The sequence below is a fragment of the Podarcis filfolensis genome (assembly GCF_964270895.1).
Source record: "Podarcis filfolensis genome assembly, chromosome: 6".
In the NCBI taxonomy this organism is placed as follows: Eukaryota; Metazoa; Chordata; class Lepidosauria; order Squamata; family Lacertidae; genus Podarcis; species Podarcis filfolensis.
In genome coordinates, this window is record NC_139609.1 from 83,902,966 (window position 1) to 83,924,703 (window position 21,738).

Consider the following 21,738-nt stretch of genomic DNA (forward strand, 5'->3'; position numbering starts at 1 on the left):
GCAAAATCCCTTATTTTGGCTGCTGATCCCTATTTTCGAGGCTGCTGGGCTCCCTTATTTTCAAATCTGTAAGTTGACAGCTATGCATCCCAACCTACCGGCTTGATTCCATATTATGGAATGAGAAACTCTTGTGTGCCAATGTCTGCAGGGCAGAGTCAGAGAGATTTAAGAAAGCAGAAAAAGGGAATGACTCAGTGACAGAGAGGGAAGACACAGATAGATGGAATACTAACCAGGAAATAACACAGCACTACAATACAAACAGAGGTCAGGAGAGGCACAGAGAATGAGTTTGAAACAGGTGTGCTTAGCAAAAGACTTCGTTTCATCTAATTCCTGCAGCTGATACTTCTGTGGTTGAAAACATCGTTTGCTTCACGTTAGACTACACATGGCATCCTGCCCAGCTAGTTAGGTTCACCTGATTGAGAAACTTCCATTTGCTCTCCCAAAGAGGAGAGCAATAGACAATGCTGGCCCAGTGTTGGGTCGGCAAACTACAATGACATAAAGAGTAAAAACGGCCAATTTGAGTCCTACATACCTTTGCCAAAGCAAAGTGCAAGTCACCAGTTTTGGAGATGCCCTAAGAAAATCCTGAATGCGTGCCAAGGAGAAACTGTCAAGAAAAGTTTCCAGGGGAATGTGACTCATTCAGTGAACCTGCCAGCAACCAGCATTTTGAAGGTTATGCCTGCTGGCTCTAGCCAGCAGAAAGCAGGGATACTTTAAAGCAAGATCACTATCCACTGGTGACAGGAGAGAGGTGGGAAGGTGGACTAGAGAAGGAAGGAAACATCCCTAGGGAAATCCATATGGGAATTTGTTTCACTCTTGGAGAAGGCTGTAAGGTGAATCAGCTCTCTCCAACTCTAGCTCCCAGAGCAGAAATGGGGAACCTATGACAACAAGCAACATTCCATCTAATATTCCAGCATGACCACTGGTCAGGGACAAAGGGAGTTGTAGTACAGCAACTTCATGAGGACCACTGGTTCCCCACCCCAAATTATAGAGGCCATAAAGGTAAAGGGACGCCCTGACCATTAGGTCCAGTCATGACCTACTCTGGGGTTGCGGTGCTCATCTCGCTTTATTGGCCGAGGGAGCCAGCGTACAACTTCCAGGTCATGCGGCCAGCATGACTAGGCCACTTCTGGCGAACCAGAGCAGCGCATGGAAATGCTGTTTACCTTCCCGCCGGAGCGGTACCTATTTATCTACTTGCACTTTGAGATGCTTTCGAACTGCTAGGTTGGCAGGAGCAGGGACCAAGCAACGGAAGCTCACCCCGTCGCGGGGATTCGAACCACCGACCTTCTGATCGGCAAGTCCTAGGCTCTGTGGTTTAACTCACAGCGCCACCCGCGTCCATAGAGGCCATAGAATCATAGAATTGTAGAGTTGCAAGGGATCCCAAGGGTCATCTAATCAAGCCCCCTGCAATACAGGAATCTCAACTAAAACATCCATGGCAGATGGTTATCCAACCTCTGCTTAAAAGCCACCAATGAAGGAGCTTCTACCACCTTCCAAGGGAAACATTTTTAGCAGGCACTGAAAGAAAATATTCTGATGGCACCTGCCTAACATCAATGAGCAGGGAGTTCCAGAGTGTAGGAACTGATGCACTAAAAAATCAGTTCCTTACTAGTGCTGCTGTACTATATGTACCTACTTCATTTGTCATTGACCTCAACTTCCGTAAGTGCCCAAGTAGTTTCCTTGTTATTATGAAATGCACATGCTCATCCATATGCTCTATTTTTAAATGTCAAAGGCTGCATAAAATGATTCATGTTACTGATGTTCTTAGCTAGGACCTTCTGAGCTGTAGTGTGTTTTGTTTAACCTCTGGGCATGAGAAAAGCAGCACTTTTTTAAGGTTTACAAATTCAGCTTATAGAAAATCTGGACAACTGCAGCCAAGCAGAATTAATAGCTTGCACCTGTGAAATAAAGAGCTTCAGGCCACAACCATGCCTACAAAGTTAGGCTTTTTTACCCAGATATCCAAAATTCCATAGGTCATTTTGAACTCCTGTATTTGTCTTTAGCATTTTCACATTCATTCGTTTCCTCCCTGTAAGTGGCCCCGCTAGTCCTTGCCTACCCCACTGCCTATTATGTTTTTACTGTAATTTTACTGGTGTTAGCCGCCCTGAGCCTGGCTCTGGCCAGGAAGGACGGGTTATAAATAAATAAATTATTATTATTATTATTATTATTATTATTATTATCATCATCATCATCATCATCATCATCATCTCACCACCCTCTATCAAAGGAAGGCCCATAACACAATGTCAGGGAACACCGTTTATATGCTAAAAGTCCTGGTTTCAAATACCAGCCTCTACCATTCAAGTAATTCAAAAGCCAAGATGGGATTCCTCAGACTGATACCCTGGGAAGCCAGTTAAGAGTAGGAAACACTGGACCAATGATCCAATTCAATCTAAGGCAGCATCTTATGTTCATCTGCAAGAATTGCCCAGCTAAACAGACAAATTAAGCAGGAAGAACTTGGTGCAATTAATGCATGAGAACCTGAAGTAAATTGCTTGCACAAGGAGAAAGAGTTGAAGAAAATGCGGCATGAAATCACTTGAGTGCAAGTATGCATTAGAGAGGTGTATTAGGAAAAAAGGAAACTGTTGTTAAGTCAGAATATTGGTCCACCCAGGTCCACCCAGTGGCTTTCTGGGGGTTCAAAAAGGAGTTTTTTCACATCGGGCCAGGAAAATTCTAGGGATTGAACCTGAAATCTTCTGTCTACAATGCACATGCTCTGACACTGAGACACAGTGTTGGTAGGGAATGAAATGATTATTTTATTCTTTAAAATAAAATCTGGAATCCTGAGTATTTGCAAAAAAATAATAATAATCAAAAAGTGGAGGTGCTATCAATACAGACATTGGATTGCATTGCTTGCTGCATTTTACACTTCAAGGTCCATGCTTCATATTGTGGAGAAAACTGCTTGTGTGTCGAGGTCCCCAAGCCACCCCAATAAAACACAAATCACACATAATTTTTGTTTAAGGTTTTTGGCATAATTTTGGCCACAACTTTATTAAAATACAAAATATGTGAGTCGTTGCTTAGGCATTGGTTGCGACTATCTGACCCCTCACGGGGACAGACTGACATTCACACGCCCGCGAAAGTCAGAAAGGGAAAACATTTTGGGGAGAAAGATGGAGCTGGCTACCATGCCCTCACCTGTCCCCAAATGCTCCCAGGGGCTCTTGCGCGGCCCTAGCCCCTTGACAAGGGTTCGGACAAAAGCATGGTGAGCCCCTGGATTCCTTTAATGGAATACCCTTGCAGCAGCAGCATTGGAGGGGCAGGCACAGCCAATCCATGCCCCTCCACCAACCAATTCAAAAAAACCAATGCCTAACCGCAACCTTACAAGTTGTGACAATTTGCTATGCAGTAGGCAAAAACCAAATGGCACCAGCCAATCAGCCAAATGGACAAAATTCCTACCAGGCCCCTGCCCCAGAAGCAGGGGAGCCCAATCACTAAGGTGGCCAGCTATCTTTCCCCGCCCAGCAACAGGGGGATGTCTCGACGGCCCCCACCGCAACACTTACTCTCCATGAAGGAGAACACGCTTTCTCATATCAGAACTGATAATTCTAAGATGTTTTTCTCTCCATTTAACTACTTGGGATGCCTCCGCTGGAAACTTGCCTCCTGGCAGAAACTCTTCCCCCAAAACATTTCTGGTTGCAAAATATCAGGAAGTGAAGTTGAAGAACAGAAGCCTTTTCACACATTAGCCACCTGAGGGACTAAGAGGGGTCACTAACATGTCACCCATAGGTGCCAACGTGCTTGCCAATACCTCGTTTTATGTAGTATTTTGTAGCATGGGCTATGTTAATGTTATGTACTGAAGTTCTCACCCTGGGCCAGCAGGGGGATACTGTAGTTTTCACTCAGGTCCACATATGCAAATAAGGAATTGAAAGAGACCTTCAGTGATTGGATAGTTACAGAAAGTTGTTACTGTTGCCTTGTAGTGGAGCTCTATATAAGCAGGTTGGCCGAACCCTTCAGTTCTGTTCTGTTCTGGGCCTGTGAATAAAGAAAAGCTGTTTGAAGAATCGCTGTGTTGTCTGATATGTTCACCCACAACTTAACAGTTAATTTGCACTGCAGCTGTGAAATAACATTTTTTGGATACTTCTGTGACATTAGAAACTCACCTGCTGATAGAAAACCAGCAGAGCAGGTTGGCCAAAAACATCTCTGTCTGATGTGCTAGGCTTCTATGTGCACAGATTATTTCATTTTTCCTACCTGGGGAAGCATCCCAAAGGGTATCCCTCACATGTAGTCCAAAGGAGTTCATTCCATTCTGATACCTTATTCTGCCGCATGTGCAGGCCTACCCTAAGCCACGCTGAAATCAGTGGCATCAATTTCCAAGCAAACACTGATATTTCTGAGCTGCAGAAGGATTCAGAGCTGAATTCCATCCCATTCATTTTCAGTGCCAAACAACCATCAGAAAACATAAATAAGCTTTCTTCTTTTCAAGTCAATTTAACCTGGACATTGTCTGAATATCAACCTCACACCCAAATTGAATCCATCATCATTCTCCTTTCAAATGGGCTAAATTGTTCAGTTATTTAAACCCCCAGTTTTCCAGGACCTCTGGGCTCAATATTACATTTATTTAATAAAAAAAAACAGCCATTATTTACCTTACCTGTAACAGTAAGCACTTTTCACTTCCCTCAAAACAGATTAGAGTTGACTGCATGCTCTATTTTTATTTTTATTTTCATTATTGCTACAACTGCACAAGTTTACAAATCACAATTGAATTACCAAACTGAAGGAATGAATGATTATTCCTGAGGCTATTGTGAGGGTTCCTGGCTTGTTTTCTTTTTAAGAAGCATTTAAAGAATTAGCAATAAATGTTATCAACCAGAGCTAGAAAATGATGCTGACTTATTACTTTGTGATGGCCTTCGGGAGCACCATGAAAAAGAAATTTGATCACTGGGTCTTCTTGAGGGGGGAGTGTGTGTGTGTGTGTGTGTGTGTGTGTGTGTGTGTGCATACATACTGTATATAAACCGACAGCTTCTAATCCCCCACTGTGCAACCCCTTTCTGCTTAAAATAGAAGCTGGTGGGTCTTGATGTTGAAGAAGAGCAATAGGTCAGTGGTGGATCATCTGCTTTTCTCAATTGCCAACATTTCCAGGTTGGGTTGAGAAAGGACTCCTGTATGAAAGTCTGAAGAGCTTCTGCCAGTCAGTGTAGACCAGTGTTTCCCAAACTTGGATCTCCAGCTGTTGCTGGATTACAACTCCCATCAGCCTTAGCTAGCAAGACCAGTGGTCAGGGATGGTGGGAACTGTAGTCCAACAACAGCTGTAGACTCGAGTTTGGGAAACCATGGTGTAGACAATACTAAGTTACATGAGGCAATGGTCTAATTCAGAAAAACTCAGCTTCCTATCTTTCTATTATGTTAGCATGTGGCAAAGTAGAAGTAGAACAAGGCACTGGGAAGTTTGGCACTCATGACCATCTGCACACACACACACCCCGGCAGGTATTGTTTTGTGAGGTGGGTATTATTGTATTTGTGAAGGGTGCTGATATTTGTTAGTGTCAGGGAATTGGAGGCAGAGAAGGGGGAGAGAATGGGGACCTATAGAGATAAGCCTCCGATACTTAGCAGTTGTACTTCCTCAGAGGAGAAGAGTGATGAAGGGCTGTCAGAAAACAATGACTCAGAGAGGGGGGAGCAGCTTCCGGGGCCCAGCCACTCTCGTAACAGAGGAAGGAAAGGGGGAGGGTTCCGGAAGTGGTTATGCTGGAAGAAAGCGAAAGCATCGCCAGTCTCTGCAACTGACACTCCATGATGCAGATGTACTCTCAGAGCTCCGTGTAAATAGCAGAAAGAAACCAATAAATCTTGTAAATATGGCTGGATTCCCGGACTCTTATCTCTTCTAGCACTCACCAATCACTCCTGACAGTTAGGAGACCCCTGTTCCCCTTACAGAGGTACAATTCTCAGAGTGGTTTAATGGTCAATCCCTCTTCTCAGAGAACTCTGGGAATTGTAGCTTTGTGAGGGGAACAGAATCACAGAATTGTAGATTTGAAAGGGACCACAACAGTCACTTAGTCAACCCCCCTGCAATGCAGGAGCCTTTTGCCCAATGTGGGGCTCAAACCCACAACCCTGAAATTAAAAGTCTCATGCTCTACCAACTAAGCTATCCCATAGGAAATCAAATTACAACTCTCAGCACTGTGTACACACTTCTGAGAGTTGCGCTGGCTCTTCCTCAGTGCTATTTATGCCCTGGAGGGATGTATGCAGTGTGGCAAACTGCCCAAAGTACATCAGTTGTCCAATGCTGAGCAAACAGCCCCTAGGGTGTTGATAGCATTAGGGGATGGGCTGGTGTGGGGTGCACTCCCTCCCCTCTCCCTCCTCACATGGTTGCATTTGTGTGTTCCTGAACACCAGAACAAGGCTTCAGTGGGATGGTAGACTGGGATGTAATATGGGTAGTGAAGGAAACAGTTGCTTGCACAGAAGGATTACCACTAGTGCAATGGGGCTTTCCCTCTTCTCCTTCCCTTGGGCTGTCCCCAGATCTGCTGTGGAGGGAAACTCCAAGCATATTTAGAGGGGTGCTGTAGAGGACAAGAGGGAGAATGTTCCATTGAACAAGGAGAAATCATTCCACTGATGGAACCTTAACCTTAACACCACATTGAATGCAACCCACTATTAAGAACACTCATGGGAGTCCATTGCATGCACCAAGGAGAAATGTAGCCACCACTATTTCAGCAGTTCCTGAGTGTTCTTTTTTCAACCATCTTGATGCTGTTAGCTTCTAACAATGCATTAGGGGCAGGCATCTCAATGTTAAGTAACTCCTCTAAGCTGGAAAGCAGCCAGCATCCCCCCCCCCCCGAAGACCTGCAGTTAACCGAAAATACACATCAGTTTACTTCCAAGCCACCCAAAAGCACTGGACTGGAAGCAGCTTTTCAAAAATTGGGCAATGATTTCATTTTGTTCTGAGGTACCTAGGGCTCTCTCTGAGGGATCTAGGACATTTTTGTATTTGTGCACTAGCAGAAACATTCATTTTACTTTTTGATTGTGATTCACGCCACTTCCTCAGAACCTTGGTGGTTCTATCTCACTCTGCAGAAATAGTGATGTCCTCTTCTTCTCACCTTCTAAGGTCACCTTCTCACTTCAAGACAACCTGCTTATGGAGCATCCTCATTCATTTTGCACAAAATTTGTGAGGAAGTTAGGCAACGTCAGCTGTGCATCTGGTACCTTCAGTTGTACCAAAGCAGTTTCAGTCATATCCCTCCAAAACCTTGCAATCATGAGTTTAAAAAAATAGAATAATCTTCTGTAAAAAGATGAAGGAGTGCTGGTTATGGTGGGGAAGATAAATTTGACACTTTACAACAGATCCAATCTCTTGAAAGACTTTGGTGTTTGGACATTTCCCTATGGCCTGGCAACCCTGCCAACATTTCAACAAGTTCATATATGACAACCCAAGCAGTGTGAGATACCACTGATGTAGTAATTTTAACACGAGCTTCCTATTCTTTGCTGAAATGGAGTGAAATGGTGCTTTGTTCCATAAGGATGTCCAATATAACTCTTAATTCTATTGCCAGCTCATGCACCCATAACTGCTTTAAATGGTCTACTGTTTTTAAATTTGTGTTATAATTGCTGTATCCCCATCCTGAGACCTTAGGGTGAAGAATAGGTAATAAGTTAGAATAATAATAATAATTAATAATAATAATAATGCTCATTTGCTATGGTTAGCCTAATCTGACAAGCCAATAGGCACTGAATTGACTATGGTGAAGCAGGTCTTCATTCTCTTGATGGCATCTGTCTGTCTCAGGAGACAATGACATGTGCCTCATGGGGGGAGGAGTCAAACTCCTGTGCCAAGGAGGTGGCAGTTCTGGTCTCCAATGAGCATGCTGAAGTTTCCAATGCCACTGTAGCAGTGGCAGAAACAGGGGCAATGCATTCATTGTAGGCTGGATCTGCTGCCTCTGTGGATTCTACTACCTGAAGCAGTTGCCTCACCTTGTCTCATGGGTGGGCCAGCCTTGTTTATAGTCCATCGACACCTAGAGGGTCAGAATTTCTCCACCTCTGGTTTAGGATAACCCAGTGAGTTAAGAACTTGAATCCAAGGTAGCCTACGCGTCTGAGATTTCAATTTTTGCTTCACACTGCCAGAATGGCATAATTAAATGACTACAGCAATCATCCACTGACCTGAAAAGAAACTCATTTTCTATATCATTCAGTAAAAATAATTCATATAGACACTCAAAATTGATGGCCAAATCAAGCTTGATGAATCATTGTTTACGAGAATGTACACTCTGGCTATCTTCCTTAAGCTGTATTGAATTCAAGACAAGAAAGATAGATGATCTGTGAGTTATCTTCTTTGGAAGCTCTTTTGATGGTGATGATGATGATTTTAAAGAAATCTATTTCAACAGGACATCCAAGAAAACCAGGGGAAAGTGCAGATCACAGCATTGTGTTTATTTCCTTTCTATAGCTGTAAGCCCCCCCCCCCCCATCCTCCTATGTTTTACAGAGCCCATTAATCAAAACTTGCTTTCTTGGTTTGTAGGGTTGTCGTTTTTTGCTTTCTCAAAACAAGGGTTTCTTTTGGTCCTACAAAATGCCTTGTGTGTTACAGGTCACTCTTCAAAGCAGTTTAACAGAATTTAGAGAGCAGCACTCCTTCCCTCACTAGCTATAAATATCTGTTCTGCAAACGGATCTGACTTTTTAAACTGCTGAGCTCTTTATGACTAGCATGCTCATGCCACAGAACTTCACGTTACTGGATGGCAATAAAGGCCCACTTCTTTTCTAGGAGCTATTGTGGTCATCACAGCAATACTAGCAACTGCTGTGCAAAAAGTAATGTCTTGAGTCCCAAATATCTGAAAGACTGCCTCCATCCCTACAGACCCTCTCAGGTGGTTAAGATTGGCAGAGGGGGCTTGGTTATTCCACCACCCTCAGTTTTCAAAAATGGAGGCCCAGGAGAGGACTTGTGGGCATATGTGTACAGTGGACGCTTGAATTGTGAATGTGATCCATGTGGGAGGCATGTTTGCAACCCACAGCATTCGCAACCCGCAGCGCCATGTCTGTGCATGTGCGGGTCATGATTCAGTGCTTTTGCGCATGTGCGAGCACCGAAACCCAGAAATAACCCATTCTGGCACTTCCAGGTTCGGCGCGGTGCGCAACCCGAAAACACGCAACCTGAAGCGTCTGTAACCCGAGGTATGACTGTAGTGATGTTGGGGAAAGACATGGAACAAAACAAACATGAGACATTTCTGGAGCAAAAGAAGGTCACAACTTTATTGATTGATTACAGGGTATATGTTTGGCATAGGCATAGGGCATGGGTCCCAAAATCAACTAGCCCAAGTGCTGGTTGATATGCTGTCATACCAATACGGGGTGCCTAATGTTGTTCTAGGTCAGGGCTTGCCAACATATCACCCACGGGTGCCAGTGTGACTGCCAGTACCTCCTTTGACACCCTAAAAAAGTATCAGTAAATATTCCCACAATGCACAAGAGACCATTGCTCTTCCTGCCCAGATCCTCTGGCTAGGCCTCTCCTTCATTTAACAAAGCCCTCTCAGACATGACCACATCACAGTGGACGCAAGGATGGTATAGCCACCCTCCCTTCCATTCTGAACACAGAAGACTTGGAAAGAGCTTCTTTCTGTGAGTGAGCTGATGGTTTTTTATTTACCTTGATTGGAAGGGAGCTGAAAGGGAGCATGTCCACAATGTTTTGTGGTTCTATACCTTTTTTCGGTTCTTTTAGCTATGGCAGACATTTCATGTTATGCCACACCCTCACAGAAGCCATTTTGTGTTATGCCATAGCAGCCATTTTGTGACTGGTGTCCATGGCACGTCCTTAAAATCTAAATATGCCAACTGCCCCAGGAAAGCTGGTATCACTACTCCATACACACACTGTTTTCAACTCCTACTTTGAGCTCCTATCCCTAAGGTGGGAGGATATTTTGTTCTGACCTGAAGGCAGAAAGCTAAATTTCTTTCACACACAAAAGTATTTTTCTTATGCAAACAAAACAGGCAGTTAAGCAGTGCATTTGAAACACAAGGCTGACCCACAAGAAGGATGGTTCCCTACCTTCCTGTGCGATTTTATTTTATTTTTAAACCATTATTTTACTTTACTCCGAAAATGAATTCAGGAAACCTTAGCAAACAAGTCGGCTTAAGTCTATACAGAAACCCCAATGTTTTGATGTTTATAGCTGAGGTAAACTTAGAACGAGATGACAGAAGAGGATATGTTGATGTTTCTAACGCCTTACCTAGGATTCATCAGGGAATCCTTGGAAGATGAACAATCTTTTAGCCCAGGTTGATTGAAACGACATTGCAGCAACTGCTAGCATTCACAGTCAACATAAACAGCTGCCAAGAGCTGCAGCAATGGAACAGTTTGCCTAGGAATGCCTGCAGCCTTCGAGAGATGCTATACTTCCCTTCCCCTCCTATCCTGATGCCTCATTGAGTGGCACTTTCCTTCCCCCTCTTTTCTTGCTCTCTCTCTGTCTCTCTGTCTCTCTGTCTCTCTCTTTCTCTCTCTCTCTCTCTCTCTCTCACACACACACACACCTGCACAACTGCAATGTCAGGCTAAGTACAACAGAGGAGGCTCTCTGGAGATTAACAGCTGGTCCAAACCCTTTGGCTACTTGCTTGACGGCCTCTAAAATTCTCCAGCCTGCTTACCTATTTTTCTCTATAAATTACATATGAAAGCATTTTTTAAAAAATGAAAAAATTTAAATGGTGGAAAATATTCAGAGGAATTTCTACAAAGTGACTTCCCTTGCCCCAGGAGTGCAGGGATGGGGAGGACTCAATAATATCTTCTGGGAAAATGTATTCCAATAAATTTCTGCTCACCTCTAGACAGGCCCTGCCTCAGTGGAGGGGAGTTGACTCTCATCTTCTGGACTGCACCCACTGGGCTGTATTCAATTAAATTGTTGCACTAGCAGAAACTTGTGCAACTCTTCCTGTTGGTGCAACTGGCCTTCCCCACCTCTCCTCCCACAATGTGTCCCTTGCATTCTCCCCAATTCTACTCCAGAGGGTCAGGAGTACCCCCAGAACAGCACATGGGGAGGGAAAGGAGAAACCATTCCATCAGGCAAGCAGAAAGGTTTGCACTGACAGAACTATCTCCTTAGCTATAAATTGAATGCAACCTTATGGGCTCGATCCAACAAACTCATTGCATGAGCAGAACAACTTTCATTTGCACAGCAGAACTTTTTTCCTTCTCCTCACCAAGCGCCCCATGCATTCCCTCAGATCTTCTATAGATGGTTGGAGAGAAATCCAGAGCAGATTGGCATGGGAGGAGGAGTGTGAGGGAACATTCCACTTGCACAATGATTTTGTTTAGGTTTGCCATACGTCTGAAAAATTCCTGACATGTCCTGGCTTTTTGGACGTGAAAATGGCATCGGGGGAATTTTGCCAAATTGGCAAAATGTCAGGGAGAACTCAGGTGTATGGCAACGTGATGGAAAAAGCAGCAGAAACAGCTCCAAAAGCTTAAAATTACTATTCTGTGGGGGTAGTTTCCCCAAAAAAGCTCAACAATGTGGGTTTGTTCCCAAAATAATTCTGGGTGACAGGAATTTTACTTTTTGAAATATGGCAACCCTAAGTTTGTTGGATACAACCCTAGGAACTGAAGCTGTGAAGGACCTACCGTTCAGGTCAGATCAAAGTTCTAACTATCATAGTTAGTCCTTCTCTTTTTTAAAATCAGCATAAATTGATTTAACAGGGCATTCCAAATGGGAAAGTTAAGATTGTGATTGCACCATAGGAGAAGGGAAAAAATAGTTTGTGATGAGTAGTTGAATCTTTGACTCTGACATTCAGAGTGATGTGGGAAGCGTGCCAGGATCAATTCAACTGCTTCGTGTTTAACTCTGCAGGAAAATACAGGTGCATTTTTTCATTCGTGCGATTCTTTTTTCTTTCTTTCTTACAGCCCACTTGCTGTTTAATTGCTCATTCCTATGATGAAAAAATTCCGCCTCGCTGTTTACAGAAAATACTGCTCTCCAAAATTTATTTTAAGAAATTGCTCATTATATATACATAATACAGATGTATAATGTATGTATGTAGCACCTTGGCTTTAAAGTCCTATAGCTTTATTATAAATAGATGACCATTTACACACACACACGTGTCTAAAACAAAGCCATAACCATTATTTTAAGCATAATGCTAGAATATTATCATATAAATGGGTAGAATCCAAGCAATGTTTGCAGAGTCAATATTTTCAAAACATTCAGAATTAGACCCTGAACTCTTTGTATATGTAGAATTGTAGAGTTGGAATGGGTCTTCAACCACCCTGTAGTCCAGTGCAGCAGAATAAGTAATACAGTGATACCTCGGGTTAAGTACTTAATTCGTTCCGGAGGTCCGTACTTAACCTGAAACTGTTCTTAACCTGAAGCACCACTTTAGCTAATGGGGCCTCCTGCTGCCATCATGCCGCCAGAGCACGATTTCTGTTTTCATCCTGAAGCAAAGTTCTTAACCTGAAGCACTATTTCTGGGTTAGCGGAGTCTGTAACCTGAAGCGTATGTAACCTGAAGCGTATGTAACCCGAGGTACCACTGTATTGGAAGCTGCCTTGTACTCAGCTGTACCAAAGATCTATCAAGCTCTGTATTGTCTTCGCCGCAGCAACTCTCCAGGGTTTCATGGAAGAACCTCTCCTTGGTGATGCTTGGAATTTTACCTAGGACTTTCAGCATGCAAAATCTGCATTCTACAACTGGGCTACTGTCTTTCCCCAGGGCCATCTCCTTTTTACTGCATGCTTACAAGTAGGAACGTAAGAAACAGATTGTACCGAATCAGAACATTACTCCATCTAGTTCTCTGGGATTTAAGGTAGGGGGTCTTCTCCAGTCCTGCCTGGAGATGCCAAGCAGGACTGGATTCAACCTTGAACCTTTCTGCATATAAAGCAGATGCTCTGTCACTGAGCTATAAGTCTTCCTGATAAGTGACCATCCAGTTCTGCCTCAAATCCTCTAACAAAGTCCATCACTTTCCAAGAAAATGTGATCCCTTCATCATACAACTCAGCTTCAGCATGAATGGATTCCCTACCTCTGCAGTCACATCTTTTAGCAGGAACTATGTGGATTGGGTCACTGGCATCATTCTTTCACAGCCAGAATTCCCGCCCCCCTTTAGTGCTAGGCCAGTACTCACCATGAAATTGTTACAGTAAGTGCCACACTTTTTAACAGCAATTAAAAAGAGGTGCCCGTACCCCCTGAAGAAGAAAAAAGCACTGGCCTACATCTGTTAAATGTTGCTGTCGTTGTCAACATCATAATTATTGCTTTTACCCAGCCAATTGTGGTTCTCCAAGTGGCCAAATGTGCTTGTTCCTATATAGATTATTATCATGCCATTTTAAAATGTAACCACTACAAATGCCCTTCAAGTACACTGGGATTCGAGTAGGGGAGGTTTGCAGCTTAATCTTGATTCTATGAACTTTAGAACTGGTTCACACTTGCTTGTCCATTGCATGCTATCTACAGCTTAAGAGTGATGTCTTGCAAATTTCAATGACCCTTCACAAGTTTGAAGAAGAAGAAGAAGAGTTTGGACTTGATATCCCGCCTTTCACTCCCCTTCAGGAGTCTCAAAGCGGCTAAAAATCTCCTTTCCCTTCCTCCCCCACAACAAACACTCTGTGAGGTAAGTGGGGCTGAGAGACTTCAAAGAAGTGTGACTAGCCCAAGGTCACCCAGCAGCTGCACCACAGATGGAGCTTTTCTATAACCACAGAACGTCACATCAAATGCAATTGAGTCCATTCAGGGCTAACCCATCACATTTCACCAACTGAGGTGAAATGGGAATGTATGGCACCCTGCCCCCCTCACTTCTGCCGCCACCAAAATGCCTAACTCAGCAAGAGCTGGGGTGCTCCACAAGCCATTGCTGCTCATATTCTATGTCCCAGGACAAGGAAGACGAGCAGCAACAGCGCTGGATTTAGGGAGTGGGAAGGCTTCAGCTCTCCCAATATTTTTGGGCAGGGGGCAGTGCCCCTCAAATATTGAGGGGGCTGCCACCCACCACCCACTGCCAACAGGCACCCTCCATGTGCCCCAGCCCCAGCCTCCACCCAGCAGCCCAGGAGCCAGTTGGGATAAGCATGGGCAATCTTTCCTTCACTCATCCCAGCCACAGCTCGGCAGCCAACTGGGATGAGCAAGTGTGGAGATCGCTCTCCATGCATCCTGCCCCCACATGGTTCAGGCTGACGGCATCATGTGAGGCACCCCATGACACATCACTTGACTACACCCCCTCAACGCGGAGGGCAAGTCAGAACCCCTGATGAGCAGTAACACTGCCCTCCATAATGCCTCCTTACCACCAGGGACAGGAGGTGGCATTCTGGCAGCGGTGGAGGCAGTGGGGCAGGCGGGGCACTGCCCCTTGTGCTTCTGCCACCTGAGGCAAATGCTTCATCTTGCCTTATCAGTGGGCCAGCTCTGAAACCATTTACTCATTCAGCTGCCAGCCATCAAGTAAGTGCAGAGTAACTGTGTTTCAGGAGAGCATAAGAAGAGCTTTGCTGGATCAGACCAAAGTCCCAATATTCTGTTCAGCGGCCAGCCAGATGCCTATGAGAAATGTGTTCTGAATGTTGTACACCGGCCTGGGATCTTTTGATAAAGAAAAGTATATAAATTGAAATAATAACAACAACATCTATGCAGAATGCATCCCTAGATTCCCCAGCAACTGGAATTATGAGGCATATACTTCCAAGACACCCAGTGATGTACACATATGTGTGAACTAGCTGCTAAAGCAATGTGGAAGGAACTGGAGAAAGGCTTCTGATCCACACAGAGACATGCTATTTACAAATCAGTAATGTTATGTATGAATGGGCCCACTATTCATACGTTTGGTGGGGCAACCAAAGCGTCCCTTCCTCCCACCCTTGCAAGAAAAGTCATTGCTCTTCTCGTCAAATAAAAAGCGCAGGCTTTTCACTTCATGCACTTTCGAAATAAAACATTTTCTGAAGACTTAGTTTGATTTATGGGCCCATATTTTTTTACAGCTCAGCGGATCCACAAGAGGGAAGAGCACGAAATCAAAAGGGAAACAATGCAGCTGGCTTTTTCCTCCCCCAAATTGCGGAGATAGAGATTGCTTTCATCAAATGCCATAGATCACAGCCTTTGTTAAACAGGCTGGTCAGGCGAGTTGCCCCTTTCTTCTCATCATCACTTATATAACAGCATCTGATTTTATCATCCAGTTTTGTATCCCTTTCCCTTAGTGCTTAAGGGATAATAGATAAATAACATCTTAGCTCACTGTCTGAGACAATATGTATCCTCAGAGGAGCTCTTTGTGCCTGGACAACATTGCAGAAATATGCTATTGCGGCTTCAGCTGAACAACAGATTCTGTCTCATCTCTACCAGGAATCATATTTACTTACGTTTGCAGCTTTTGTTGCAAACTTATCTTCCAAGCCAAATATTTTGAGCGTGATAAAGAGTTGTTGCTAAAAGATGGGAACGTGTGTGATCCCAGACACACGGTGTAGGGATTTTTATTTTGAGGGATATCGCAAGTCAAGCTGCATACCAGAGAAAGCTTTTATTTGTGAATCACACTGTAAGGTTTTGTCAGAAGAAATAGTCTAGAACAGCATCCCCCAACCTGGTGCCCTGCAGATGTTGATGGATTACCATCCCCATGAGCTACAGTTAAGCTACAGTTGGGATGATGGGAGTTGTAGTCCAACAACATGTGGAGAGCACCGGTTTAAAGAAAACTTGTCTCAAAACTAGGCCATATCTAAAATTGCGTATCTTATTATAGAATATTTTGAATTATGGTGTTGGAGGAGACTCTTGAGAGTCCCATGGACTGCAAGAAGATCAAAGCTATCCATTCTGAAGGAAATCAGCCCTGAGCGCTCACTGGAAGGACAGATCGTGAAGCTGAGGCTCCAATACTTTGGCCACCTCATGAGAAGAGAAGACTCCCTGGAAAAGACCCTGATGTTGGGAAAGATTGAGGGCACAAGGAGAAGGGGACGACAGAGGACGAGATGATTGGACAGTGTTCTCGAAGCTACCAACATGAATTTGACGAAACTCTGGGAGGCAGTGGAAGACAGGAGTGCCTGGCATGCTCTGGTCCATGGGGTCACGAAGGGTCAGACACGACTAAACGACTAAACAACAACAACAACTATAGAATAAGAAAAAAGTTAACACACCACACACAGTTTGTGTGGCCACGAGTGGTTGGCCATGTAAACAGCAGTGTGTCAACAGCGGATAGTGACTGAACAAACCAAGTAGGTCAGCGGCTCAGGAGGGTTTTCCATATTTGCCCTGAAGAGGTCGTTGCCACCCACCTGCCAGCTCACAACAGGGTACAGGAAGCCCGGCGTATCAGCAAGCGGGTGCCCCTACTGAGGGAACAAGCAAACAGGTGAGTAGTCTGGTGGAGTGAGAGAGCAGGCAGCTGGGCGGGTAGCCCAGGCAGACTTTCATACTCTCACCCATCACTGTTGCCGTGGCCACAGGTTGAAATCTTTCTCCCACACTGCCACTGTGCCACCAGAAGGAAACATGCATTTCAGCATTCATACTCCCTTCTGTCGGCAGCAGTGAGGGGCAAAGGGGAGAAGGAATTTCTCCTTCTCCTCCGTGATTGGCAGCAGCAGGGAAATATTTGGATGGGGGTAAGCTGCTTGTGGAAAAGGGAGTTTGGGGCAAACTGTAGTGGGTGGGGATTTTCATTGGTGTGGGGAGGATGAAACATAAGCAAGGATGAGAGCTTGAAGGAGCTGTGAGTGGTTGAGGGGTAGGGGGTTGGCAAGGATGTGTGGAGTTTGGTAGAGCTGGTGAGCAATGTGAGCTGGCAAAAGAAACTGAGAGCACTGAATGAGTTGTGAGTGGATGGGGGTGTTGAAGGAGCTGTGAGGGGATAGAGCAGAGCTTTCCAAACTGTGTTGTGACACATTAGAGTGTCGGCTGCAGTGTGTAGGTGTGTCACGCAAACACTCCCCATGCTCCTCCTGGGGCTGGAAAGGGTTGGTTTAGCCTCTGGTTTGCTAGTAAAACTGAATTACTGTGTCGCAAAATGGTGCATGTCTAAAAAGTGTGTCACCAGCACGAAAAGTTCAGAAAGCTCTGGGATAGAGGGTTGAAGGAACCGCGAGAGAAGGGAGGATGGGCAAGGGGGTGGGGAGTTTGGTGGGGTTGACGAACAACACAAGCAGGTGTGGCAGTCCCTAGTGATATTTTAAAATCTTCTAAGTAGAATACACTATGTACAATATAAAAGCAATATCCAGTAAAACACAAAGGCAGCCAAAACCCAATCAAATAGTATAAAAAACATAAAAGCAAATAAAACAGATTCAGGGGGTTCAATCACATAAATCAGGGTCTAAAATTATGGGTAAGGGAAAGCCTGCGGTGGAGAGGCATTTACAAAACATTTCAAGCAACTGATAGTTGTTGCTTCAGGTAGCGGAAAGGGCAATCCAAAGAACAGAGGCAGCAGAATGGGACGCAATGCCATGACCAGAATTTCCCCAGGTAGTCTACATGATCTTATAGGTCTCTACAAGGGGCAGATGTTCTTTCAGCTAACCTGTTCCCAAATTGTTCATGGCTTTCTATGTTAGCGATAAGGTTCTGAACACAGCCCAGTAGCTGATCAGCAGCCAATGCAGTTCCCACAGCATATGTGCAACATATGCACCTCCAATATGTTGCACAGCACTGAAAAACCCTTCCCTTTTAGAACGGCTTTTTTTTTTTTTACACTCCTTGAGAAATGTTGTCCTGTTGCAGAAGTAGCCAACATGGGTGCTCTCCAGATGGACTTCAAATCTTACCATCCCTAATCATTGGCAATGCTGGTTGGGGATGATGGGATTTGGAGTCCAGTAACCTCTGGAGTCTACTGCATTGGCTACCGCTGCCCTGTTAATTTACATTGCTCTAACTTGTTCTCACTTTCAGTTAAGTTCACTTCCTCTTCATGATGTGATCCTGTAGACAACTCTTGGTATTTTGATATCATTGTCACATCATCCCCACCATGCTGAGCTTATACTTAAAATATCTGATGTTACCATATTTGAAATTAATGTGATACCTATCATTATGCATTCCTTGAGCTTCAAAAGATATCATATGTTCAGGGGCACATGTAAATGAATGACTCAAATTAGGGGAGCATAAAATTACCTATTTTCCATAGATTTCTATTACAATTTCCATTTGTATTCTTTCTTTCTTTTTTACACGGTGTTATATAAAGCTGTTCTTCGAGAAGTCAAAAATTACCATGCCTCATACCTCATTCAATTATGTGTTGCAATCCTACTTTAATTAACATATATCCTTTTAGAACTTGGTGATGAAGTTTGATGAGATGTAATTACAAATGTGTCAGTGTTTTATTTCTTTTGCAAAATGTAAATCATTGAAAATTCAGCCAGTGTGTTACCTTTCTAGCAACAGAACTTTGCTTGAAAGTAATGGTGCACTTTTTATTTCCCCCGAACCTGTAAATACATATAAAATTGCTCCCATTCAGAGTATAACGCTTCACATTTCATATAAACTTAACTTTTCATTTTTAGACAATATTCCTCTGCTGAAATCACTGGACATATGGGCAAATCTATGAAATGGACAAGGCTTCTGGGGGGGGAAGTATTTTGTGGGATTGTGCATCAGCTCTGCATGTCCCCAGAATAATGAGGTGAAATTGTGATGATTTGGGTCATGATCTCACATTCCAGAGTAATATTGCACCATTAACAAGGCATCTTGAGGTGGATTAGAAACCCCCAAAGATGCCAACTCACTCTGTGGCCTCATTTTTCCAAAAAGTTAAATGCACAGTGCATGTACCCTGCTCTCACAGCCCTAAATCCACCCCAGACCTTTTTCTCCAGGGAGTTCCTCATTTAATCCCCAGGACAACAACCTTGTGAGGTAAGATAGGCTGAGAGTCAGTGACAGGCCCAAGGTCACCCAGTGAGCTGCATGGCCAAATGGGAATTTGAACCCAGATCTCCCAGGTCCTAGTCCAACACTCTAACCCATACACCACAGTGTAGATCTATTGATAACTGTTTTTCCTTTTTTAAAAAACAGCTTTTTGTTTTGTGTATAATTCTTTTTAATACATAATTATATATTTTTAGACATGTTGCCCTAAAAGAAGGATAATTTTTACCAAAATGCTATTAACAACCTGCATAAACTTAGATGGAACACTTTGAAAACCTTCCTTCTTTCTTTTTTCTAGTATTTTAAAGCGTATCATATATATTTGTCAGCTCATCCATTTGTCTGCTAGACTTTTTTTTAAATGACACACAGTTGTTGTTGTTGTTGTTTTTTAAAAAAGCTCCAGCAAATCATTCACTGTCCATAGGCACCTCGCCCTCACTCAGATTAATCATTTGGAAAAAGTTGCCAAACAGCACAGAAAAGGGTACATTTGAATTTAATCTGGTGAGACCAAATCACCCTTAATCCACTATAAACGTTATATTTTTGTCATCACCCCAAGTCATTTCAGTTTAATCATGTGAAGACGTTACTGTCATCAAACCCCTACAGAAACACCATCTGTATAGTACCACAGTTCCAAGCTGCAATTAAACCCTGGTGCATTTGGGTGTGCACAGAAAGAGTCAATATTTGTATAACCATCAGGTGTCTTCTTAAATTAATCTAAGCCAGTGTATGCACTGCTGCCTTCTTCCACCTGCACTAATACCAGTTCCTCCTGTGCTTCATAGCATTTGTAGAGAACTCAGACTGCTACAGCTCAGAGCTACAATAGTGTCCAGCAGCTTATAATTAGCTAGACACAGAAAACCCAGGCTCACCATTTCTTCCTGCTATGAATGGTAACTGATTTCTCTTGTATACATTTGAACTTTGCATCTGGCTTTGAGGTGGGGGTAGCACATGTAATGAGTTGGATCCTATTCCACAAAACTATATATGTCACACATAACATGCTTTTTTGTTTTTTACTTTAAGGTGCTACAATATTTTTTTGCTGTTGTTGTTGCAAGTCTAACTTTGTCATCCCTCTGGAGTATAGTAAAGGTAAAGGGACCCCTGACCATTAGGTCCAGTCGTGACCGACTCTGGGGTTGCATGCTCATCTCGCTCTATGGGCCAAGGGAGCTGGCGTTTGTCCACAGACAGCTTCCGGGTCATGTGGCCAGCATGACTAAGTCGCTTCTGGCGAACCAGAGCAGCGCACGGAAATGTCGTTTACCTCCCCACCGGAGCGGTACCTGTTTATCTACTTGCACTTTGACGTGCTTTCGAACTGCTAGGTTGGCAGGAACTCTGGAGTATAGTCCCTGTCAACTCTGTGCCTATCACTCTGGTCACTACGCTTAGAAGATCTGAGCTACAGTACTACTTAAGTCCATAAGGTCAAGCTTATGCAAATGTTCTGCTGACCATAGGACATGTGAACACCACACAACAGGGCCAGCCCAAAACATTTTGCCACCTGAGGCAAGCCACAAAATGGTGCCCACACCCCACCCCGGCCAGGGAAGAAGAGATGAGTGAAACAAGGGAAGGAATCAAAGCAACCTTACCTGATGCTTGAAGTGGGAATCAAAGGCCATCGGGGGCAGGAAAGGGGGCCAGGCAGGTGTAGAACCCAGGAGACCCCAGAGGGTGGTCTCCACCATTTCCTCCTTAGAGGTGGGAGGAGAACAGCAGCACCTCCTATTCACCAAGGCTGCTGTAGAGGAAGCATTTGGGGGGGAGCTGACGATGAGGCAGAAAATCCAACCTTGCTACTCCTTTGGGTGGAAGTGTGGAATCTAAATTCAAATCCTCATTGTCATCTTCTCAGTAGGCTAATCATAGCTGTCAACTTTTCCCTTTTCTTGCAAGGAATCCTATTCGGAATAAGGGAATTTCCCTTTAAAAAGGGAAACGTTGACAGCTATGGTAGGCTTATGGGTTTATGAGTGCTTGGCCCATGCTGGGTGGAGACTTAGAGTGGCAGGAAGTATGAAAGCAAAATTTGAATGCATGGTTTCTCTTTTCCATCTATTACACGTTCACCCTTCCTCTACAGACCTTAGAGCAGTATGCATGATCCCCATCTCCGTCACAAGAATACTGTGAGGTCAGTTAAGCTAAGAGATTGTGAGGAAGTTTGAGTTCTTGCCCTTTCTCATTAACTCTGAAAGCACTTGGAGTTTTTCAAGTATATACCAGTCAGATACATCAAAGGCTTTCTCAAGCATATTAGAAGAACATGCACCAAAGCCATGGGGCCACCACCACTGCCTCTGCCTCCACTTTCTCTACCCCAAAGCAATAAACAACAACACTTACCTTGGGGAAGGAGAAGTGGTGGGTCATCCCATACACATATGAAGTTCTGGCTCTTCTCTCCAGGATCTCTACTTGGAACTGACCCTTGTTGTGTCATTTGTTGTCCAAGTTTTTTAA

At 44.0% G+C, this 21,738-nt stretch overlaps 1 long non-coding RNA gene across 1 annotated transcript in view; it reads right to left on the reverse strand.

Annotated features, from left to right (window-relative positions):
- LOC310764837 overlaps positions 1–21,738 on the reverse strand; it is a 392,409-nt gene that overhangs the window by 84,706 nt on the left and 285,965 nt on the right. The gene's annotated exons all lie outside the window — the stretch shown is intronic.